Consider the following 8,918-nt stretch of genomic DNA (forward strand, 5'->3'; position numbering starts at 1 on the left):
CCAGACATAGGAAGTCGTACGGCGCAACTTTTCGAATCGAAATTGTTAAATCTCCTTTCAATAAAGCAAAAATTCATTAAACTCTACGGAGTAGTCGTTTGTAAAAGTGGCACGTTTCTGGAATTCACGTAGACATTGCAAAAGGATTCATTCCGATGGCTGTGTTAACTGCTAAAAATCGTACTTCCGGTCACACACAAACACACACACACACATGCACATTTACTCTTTTACACACTAGCATGCTTGGCAGGCAGGCACATCGTAGCATCATCCTTGAAGCATCTACGTGATAAATTAGAAGCAAATCTTTTATATGGCAGTCGTATTTGCGAAGACAAGCTTAAATACGGCTCACAAACAAATTAGAATCGAAATGCGGGCATTAAAGCATTTTGCCCAAGGCTTTCGATTCATTTCCCTTATCCTCTCTGTCCGACTGTGCACACCGTTGCTGTTGAAAATCTCGACATCAGTTTGCCACAACAGTCTCGAAACAAAAAAAATCGGCAAAATTGCGACGACAGTGCAATTGATTTTCATTTCTGGTGACATGGCGGTTGCTTTTGTTTAAATAAATATTTGTGCACTTTGTCGAGAACATGTGAAATGTTATAAAATTATTCAATATTGCTTTTGACATAAGTGTCTCCAAATGCCTTTTTGTGTTGCTGTTGCTGTTGCTGTTTCGTGTTTGTTTTATTGCAGCTCTCCATCGGTTGGCAGACGACTTTACGAGACAAGCAGAAAAACAACAACAGTCAGCATGCAACTGAGCTTGTCATGTGCACGTCAAGCAAACTGTCTCCGACTTTTTAGTTTCCACATTGAAACGTCTGCAGTTGAACAATTCATAAACTGTGAAAGAGTTGTACATTTATGGTTGACTTTATGGTAATGCATAATTGGCTCCTTTCACATTGCAATGTGCATCGCTGGATGTGCGAGTCCGTAAAGTTGGAGGCTCTAGGACAGCCCACAAGCAATATTTTGAAAAATACATTCCACCTTAGAGGATATTTCATTTCATTCTGCACAGCAAAAGAACGCATATATTTGCTAAAGTACTTGTGCAGCAGTTCGACCGCAAATCATATAAATATTTGTTTGATTTTCAGTGCTTTGGAGAGACAGCAATGGCAAGATCTATGCAAAAGTTCGAAGTAATCATGCATATAAATAAGTAATTTATAGCTTCTTGTTAGGATACACCCTCAAAAGGCATCCAACGGCCTTTACGAATATGCCTTTTAGTTCCTATCGTTGAGCCATCCCGCCCAACAACTTGCGAATGTTCACATCCGCTAACTCAAACAAGTTTAAAGAAATGAAAACCAATAGTGGAACCCTTCTTCTTCCCGATGAGGGATTCCCCGAAGAAAATCCATAGTTCGAATGTTCTGGGATTATTTCCAAGATTTCTCGACAACATGGCATGTCTTCCATACAATTCTTGAACCTAGTATTTTTATACCCTCCACCATAGGATGGGGGTATACTAATTTCGTCATTCTGTTTGTAAATACTCGAAATATTCGTCTGAGACCCCATAAAGTATATATATTCTTGATCGTCGCGACATTTTATGTCGATCTAGCAATGTCCGTCGGTCTGTCCGTCCGTCCGTCCGTCCGTCCGTCCGTCCGTCCGTCCGTCCGTCTGTCCGTCCGTCCGTCCGTCTGTCTGTCGAAAGCACGCTAACTTCCGAAGGAGTAAAGCTTTCCACTTGAAATTTTGCACAAATACTTCTTATTAGTGTAGGTCGGTTGGTATTGTAAATAGGCCATATCGGTCCATGTTTTGATATAGCTGCCATATAAACCGATCTTGGGTTTTGATTTCTTGAGCCTCTAGAGTGCGCAATTCTTATCCGATTGGAATGAATTTTCGCACGACGTGTTTTCTTATGATATCCAACAACTGTGCTAAGTATGATTTAAATTGGTCCATAACCTGTTATAGCTGTCATATAAACCGATCTTGGGTCTTGACTTCTTGAGCCTCTAGAGTGCGCAATTCTTATTCGATTGGAATGAAATTTTGCACGACTTGTTTTGTTATGATATTCAACAACTGTGCCAAGTATAGTTCAAATCGGTTCATAACCTGTTATAGCTGTCATATAAACCGATCTTGGGTCTTGACTTCTTGAGCCTCTAGAGGGCGCAATTCTTATCCGATTGGAATGAAATTTTGTACGACGTGTTTTATTCTTACTTTCAACAACTGTGTCAAATAAGGTTAAAATCTGTTCATAACCTGATATAGCTGCCATATAAACCGATCTGGGATCTTGACTTCTTGAGTCTTTAGAGGTCGCAATTATTATCCGATTTGCCTGAAATTTTGTACGACGGGTCCTCTCATGACCATCAACATACATTTATTTTTTTTTTTATTATTTAGACCATTTATTATAGTCTGAATCGGTCTATTGCCTGATACAGCTCCCATATAAATCGATCTCTCTATTTTACTTCTTGAGCCCCCAAAGGGCGTAATTCTTATTCGAATTGGCTGACATTTAACACAGGTCTCCAACATATAATTTAATATCAAGATATGGTCCAAACCGGACCATATCTTGATATCGCTCTAATAGCATAGCAAATCTTTTCTTATATCCTTTTTTGCCTAAGAAGAGATGCCGGGAAAAGAACTCGACAAATGCGAGCCATGGTGGAGGGTATATAAGATTCGGCCCGGCCGAACGCTTTTACTTGTTATCTTTTTTTTTTGATTTTAAAGAAATTGAGACAGGAACGGGCACCTCAATACTTTTGTAAAGGGCCAATCAAAGAGCGTATTTTTAAACCAGGCAAATAAAAACAAGAAAAAAGGCATTTAGTTCGGTCGAACTTTGGATACCCACCACTTCGGGTATATATGTAAACCACATTTCGTCATAATCCACTGAAAAATGCTTAATTTATGCACCCATAGCAGCTATATATAAATATGGTCCGATTTGGACCAAATTCGGCAAGGACATTGCGTGGTCTAATAAATACAAGTCACTGTTAAATTTTCGTTCAATATTGGTCTCTTTAGCAGTTATATCCAAGTATAGACCGATCTTAACCATATGGGACACGGATGTCGAAAAGCCTAACATACGTCACTATGTTAAATATTAGCGAAATCGAATAACAAATACGCCAATAATGGGGCCAAGACTTTATATCTAGAGATCGGTCTAAATGGCAGCTATATCCAAATCTGGACAGATCTAGGCCAAATAAAAACAAGTAAAAGCGTACTAAGTTCGGCCGGGCCGAATCTTATATAGCCTCCACCATGGATCGTATTTGTCTAGTTCTTACCACGGTATCTCTTTTTAGGCAAACAATAGATAAGAAAAGAATTGCTATGTTATTGGAACAATATTAAGTAATGGTTCATTTCTGACCATAAATAAACTGAATATTGGAGACCATAGTAGAAGTCATTGTGTAAAATTTCAGCCAAATCTAGTAAGAATTGCGCACTTTAGAGACTGAAGAAGTAAAATAGGGAGATCGGTTTATAGGGGAGCTGTATTAGGCTATAAACCGATACATGCCATATTCGCCGCGCATGTTAAAGGTCATGAGAGAAGCCATTTTACAAAATTTCTTCCAAATCGGATGAGAATTGCGACCTCTAAAGGCTCAAGAAGTCAAGATCCCAGATCGGTTTATATGTCAGCTATATCAGGTTATGCACCGATTTGCACCATACTTAGCACAGTTATTGCGAGGGTGAGACCAAAACACTACGTGCATAATTTCAGTCAAATCGGACGAGAATTGCGCCCTCTAGAGGCTCCAGAAGTCAAGACCCAAGATCGGTTTATATGGCTGCTACATCAAAACATTGACCGATTAGAACTGTACTTAGCGCAGTTGTTGGAAGTGACACCAAAACACTACGTGCATAGTTACAGTCAAATCGGACGAGAATTGCGCCCTCTAGAGGCTCAAGAAGTCAAGACCCAAGATCGGTTTATATGGCAGGTATATCAAATTTCAAGCGGCTAGCTCTACTCCTTCGAAAGTTAGCGTGCTTCGACAGGCAGACGGACGGACAAACGGACAGACGGACGGACATGACTAGATCGACTTAAAATGACATGACGATCAAGAATATATACACTTTATGGGGTCTCAGACGCATATTTCGAGGTGTTACCAACAGAATGACGAAATTAGTATACCCCCACCAGCCTATGGTGGAGGGTATAAAAATGGTGTCGAAGGACTTAACACAATTTACTGTCACAAATTTCAGAGAAATCGGACTATAAATTCGTCTTTTATGGGCCCAAGACCTTAGCTATATTCAAATCTGGACCGATCTAGGCCAAATTGAAGAAGGATGTCGAAGAGAATGACACAACTCACTGTCCCAAATTTCGAGCGGAATCGGACAACAAATGCGCCTTTTATGCTCAATCAAAAGATCGGTCTTTATGACAGCTATATCCAAATCTAAACCGATCGGAGTCAAATTAAAGGAGGATATCGAGGAGAGTGACTCACTCACTGTCCCAAATTTCGGCGACATCGGACTATAAATCCACTTTTTATGAGCCTAAAACCCTAAATCGAGAGATCGGTCTATTTGGCAGCTATATCTAAATCTGGACCTATCTGGGCCGAATTGGAGAGGGATCTTGAAGGGCCTAACACTACTTACTAACACCAAATTTCGGCAAAATCGGGCAATAAATGCGCCTTTTTGGGCCCAAGACCTTAAATCGAGAGATCGGTCTATATGGTAGCTATATCTAAATCTGGACCGATCTGGGCCAAATTGAAGAGAAATGTCGACGAGCCTAACACAACTCACTGTCCAAAATTTTGGCGAAGAAAATGCGCCTTTAATGCGGACAGATGGACGGACACTGCATTGACAACTAAAAATGGCATGACGATCAAGAATATATACAGTTTATGGGTCTTAGGGGAGGCCATCGTAGCGCAGAGGTTAGCATGTCCGCCTATGATGCTACACGATTGCGTTCGAATTCTGGCGAGAACATCAGAACAAAATTTTAAGCGATGGTTATCCTCTCCTTATGCTAGCGACATTTGTGAGGTACTATGCCATGTAAAAATTTCTTCCAAAAGAGGTGTCGCAATTGCGGCACACCGTTCGGACACGGCTATATAAAGGAGACCCCTTACCATTTAGCTTAAACTTGAATCGGACAGCACTCATTGATATGTGAGAAGTTTGCCTCTGTTCCTAAATGGAGTGTTCATGAGCAAATTTGCAATTTGTGTATGGGGTCTTAGACGCAAATTTAGAGGAGTTACAAACGAAATTACGAAGTTAATATAATCCCATCAGACAGGGACTATATGGTAAAAAAAAAAATCTAAACACTAAATTTCAGTTACATTTTCTTTATTCTATACAGACCAAATTAAGCACAGTCTAGAGCTGCCCCAAAATTATTTTTCTTATTGACAAAATTAAAACAAAATTTGTATGACATTTTTTTCTAAACAAAATTTAGAGAAATCTTTTCAAAAGACAAATTTTCAGCTTAACCCCTTCCAAAGACAAAACTTCAGCCAGGGCCGGACCCTCATCGAAATAATTTTTGTGAAAACAAAATTTCATTAAAATTTTTCCTAATGACAACATTCTTATTAAAGTTTTTCTAAAGACAAAATTTTTATAATCGAAGATCGGTCGGTTTCTATTTGAGCATTTAGCTGTATGTCCTACTCTTTAAAATGGTATTTACAATACGTTATATGGTTTTGAAAAGAAAGGACGTAAGGCTTATAGATCTGTACGCTTTTGATGTCGCAAACTTGCTTTGCCGGCCTTGGGTATAAATACCACCCACGCAATTAAAGTATTGATCGGATGGAGCGCTAAGTAGTCGGCCTCCTTCTGTAGTAACGCCGGAAATATTCGAATGACTTAAATGGTTTGAAGCCCCTCAAGGATTCTTCCACCATAAGTTCCGTAATTATCGTTGTACCCGTCGTATCCTGTGGATAATGGGTTTTCATCACAAGCCTCAACATGTCCTCCGTTGTCTCTGCTCTCACTCCCATGTCGTCTTCTTAACTTTCAGTTTGAACTTGGGTTTTTGATAGAAACTTTTTTATCTTGGCGGAAAAGCTTCCAGGAGGCACGATTTGCCACTCTGATGGTCTTTATGTATTCCTTGAGCCGCGTGTAATACACATCCCAATATGATTTCGCTTTTTTACGACGTGCTCTATTATAAAGTCTGCGAACCTGTTTCCCAATATTGCGGGTCATCCAGGGTTTTTCTGGGCTGATGTCCTTTATCGAATAGGACAACTATCTTCGAAAGACCCCACTAGTGCAGTTGTTATCCTGTTGACATTGTCGTCTATGTCACTTGGCGCTGGCCTTGCTATTCTAACCCTAATGGAGCGATAGCCAAAGAAAGAGTGTTCCATGATAAGCCTCCAATCCTGAATCTCATCGATTAAATTGTAGGAACATATTGTCACATCTAAAACCTCACCCTAATCTTATAAACAAAGGTAGCGGTGTTACCAATAATAAGTGTACTTAGGTCGTTAGTATACAAAAATTCTGCTTAGCCCCGTTTATTAATGTTGGTACTACCCCACGAAATGTGGTGAAAGTTCGGATCGCACCCTATTAGTAACTCATTTATAACCTGTTTTGCCTCCCTCACCAGCCATTGCAGCTCCGACGTGGGTGGCGGTGTCGGCGAACAGGAAGGCAGATAAAGTGATGACAAATATGCTCCACCGTCTCCCTGTCTCATCACTGTTGCATTCGACGTTGACAACTCTGGGGAAAACATATAATTAAAATTTTTTTGACAAATAACGCAGGTTCTCGGCCGATAGTTGATATGCTGCAGTCCAAAAACTTTGTTCCAGCGTCGTACATGACTCCTTAAGGCAATATAAATGTTGTCCTTGCTGTTTTTCTCCATCATAGCATGTGTAGCTGTCTCTCTCCAGTGGAGGTTTATCTGGATTACCTCAATCATTGGTCCTATGGTAAATGGGTAATGATCTCATTGTCCGCTCCCTGTTATTTAAGCTGCGTGGAGATTCCTGTCACTTCCCGAAGTTTCAATATTAGGTTCTTTGCCTACAATAATTTTCTAAATCTTGATAAAGACGATAATGGTTCCATCGTCGAGTCCCTGTTCGTTAGGATGTATTTAGTTTCTCGCCCCTGCACTGCGTGATGTTCCAATGTTAGGATATTTGCCTATCCTAGAAGAAATTAGAACGCTTAAAGCTCTGAAAAAGTATTGGGTTGCCCAAAAAGTAATTGCGGATTTTTCATATAGTCGGCGTTGACAAATTTTTGTGACTCTGTAATTGCATTCTTTCTTCTATCAATTATCAGCTGTTACTTTTAGCTTGCTTTAGAAAAAAAGTGTAAAAAAAGTATATTTGATTAAAGTTCATTCTAAGTTTTATTAAAAATGCATTTACTTTCTTTTAAAAATTCGGCAATTACTTTTTGGGCAACCCAATATATAATTTAAAGTTTTATGACAGACAACGCAGGTCCTCGGCCGAGTTCCAGTGTTAGCATAGAATAATTGGTAGTTGATTCCGTTCAGTCAAGAATCTTTACTCGGGTCGTCCCTATCTCCTGAATTAGGGAAACATGAATCTTGCTCTTGCTGATTTTCTTCATCAGAAGGTGTGTAGCTGTCTCGCTCCGGTGGAGGTTTATCTGGATGGCCCCAATCATTGGTCCTCCATTGAATGGGATTCGTGGGAGTGGGGGTTGGTATTGTCGTCCGCTCCCTGCTTACTAGGCTGCATTGACTTATCTGTTACTGCACTGCCTGATGATTCAGTATTAGGTTTTTTGCCTATCTTAATCTTCATGAAATCACACTATTACTCTTGAACTTCATGGCGAATAACCTTCTTTTTGAGGTCTTGGAACCGAACGAGGATGATGGGGAGTACGGTTTAAATGGGAACTATATCAGGTTATAGACTGATTTGGACCGTTCTTGGCAAAGTTATTGGAAGTCATAACAGAACATCACGTGCAAAATTTCAGCCAAATCGGACACAAATTGCGGCTTCCATGGGAGCGGTTTATATGGGAGCCATATCCGATATGGCCCATTTGCAAACCCCAACGACCTACATTGGTATTAAGTATCTGTGCAACATTTCAAGTGGCTAGCTTTACGCGTTCAACCTCTATCGTGATTTTGACAGACAGACATGGCTATATCGACTCAGAATGTCGAGACGATCAAGAATATATATACAAACGTTTTACAAACGGGATGACTAGATTAGTATACCCCCATCCTATGGTGGTGGGTATAGTAATTCAAATATCATGCAGCTGTCATTTCTAGTTTGACAGATATACCAGTGTGAACTTGGAAACACTCGTGTCAGCTACTCCGTAAGTACTCCTATAAGCTTCAAAAACTTTAATTTCGGTCAAAAAACAATGCAGCTTATCCTATTGCATATTCTAACACCGTCGATGGTATTTTGCTTTGTTTGCTCGTTTTATTCATACCACATTATGGTTAATAATCATTTGTAACACCAAACTCAGATCGTAATGCAAAAACACCCAAACAACCAGAAAAAAACAACAGAATCGGCGATTAGAGACACTCATGCTGCGGCACCATTCGATAGTTAGTCAATTGCTGGCTCTGCAAGTAACACCATCTGCCATGGCAGATTGTTTATGTTTTTATTACAGTTTGTGGCTCGTTTTTAGTTGTTTTCTTTTATATTGTGCAATTGCAATGTGGTTGTACACCATTTCTGAATAATCGGCTGCATGAAGCAACTAATAGGAAGTTGGAAGAAAATACTTTTATAAAATTAATGAAACGGTTGGTACTCTCTGATTTTAATTGCAAACATTTGTTTCAAGTGCTGTGTAACGGTGCTTTTTCGTTC

Source organism: Stomoxys calcitrans, chromosome 4, assembly GCF_963082655.1.
Source record: "Stomoxys calcitrans chromosome 4, idStoCalc2.1, whole genome shotgun sequence".
NCBI lineage: Eukaryota > Metazoa > Arthropoda > Insecta > Diptera > Muscidae > Stomoxys > Stomoxys calcitrans.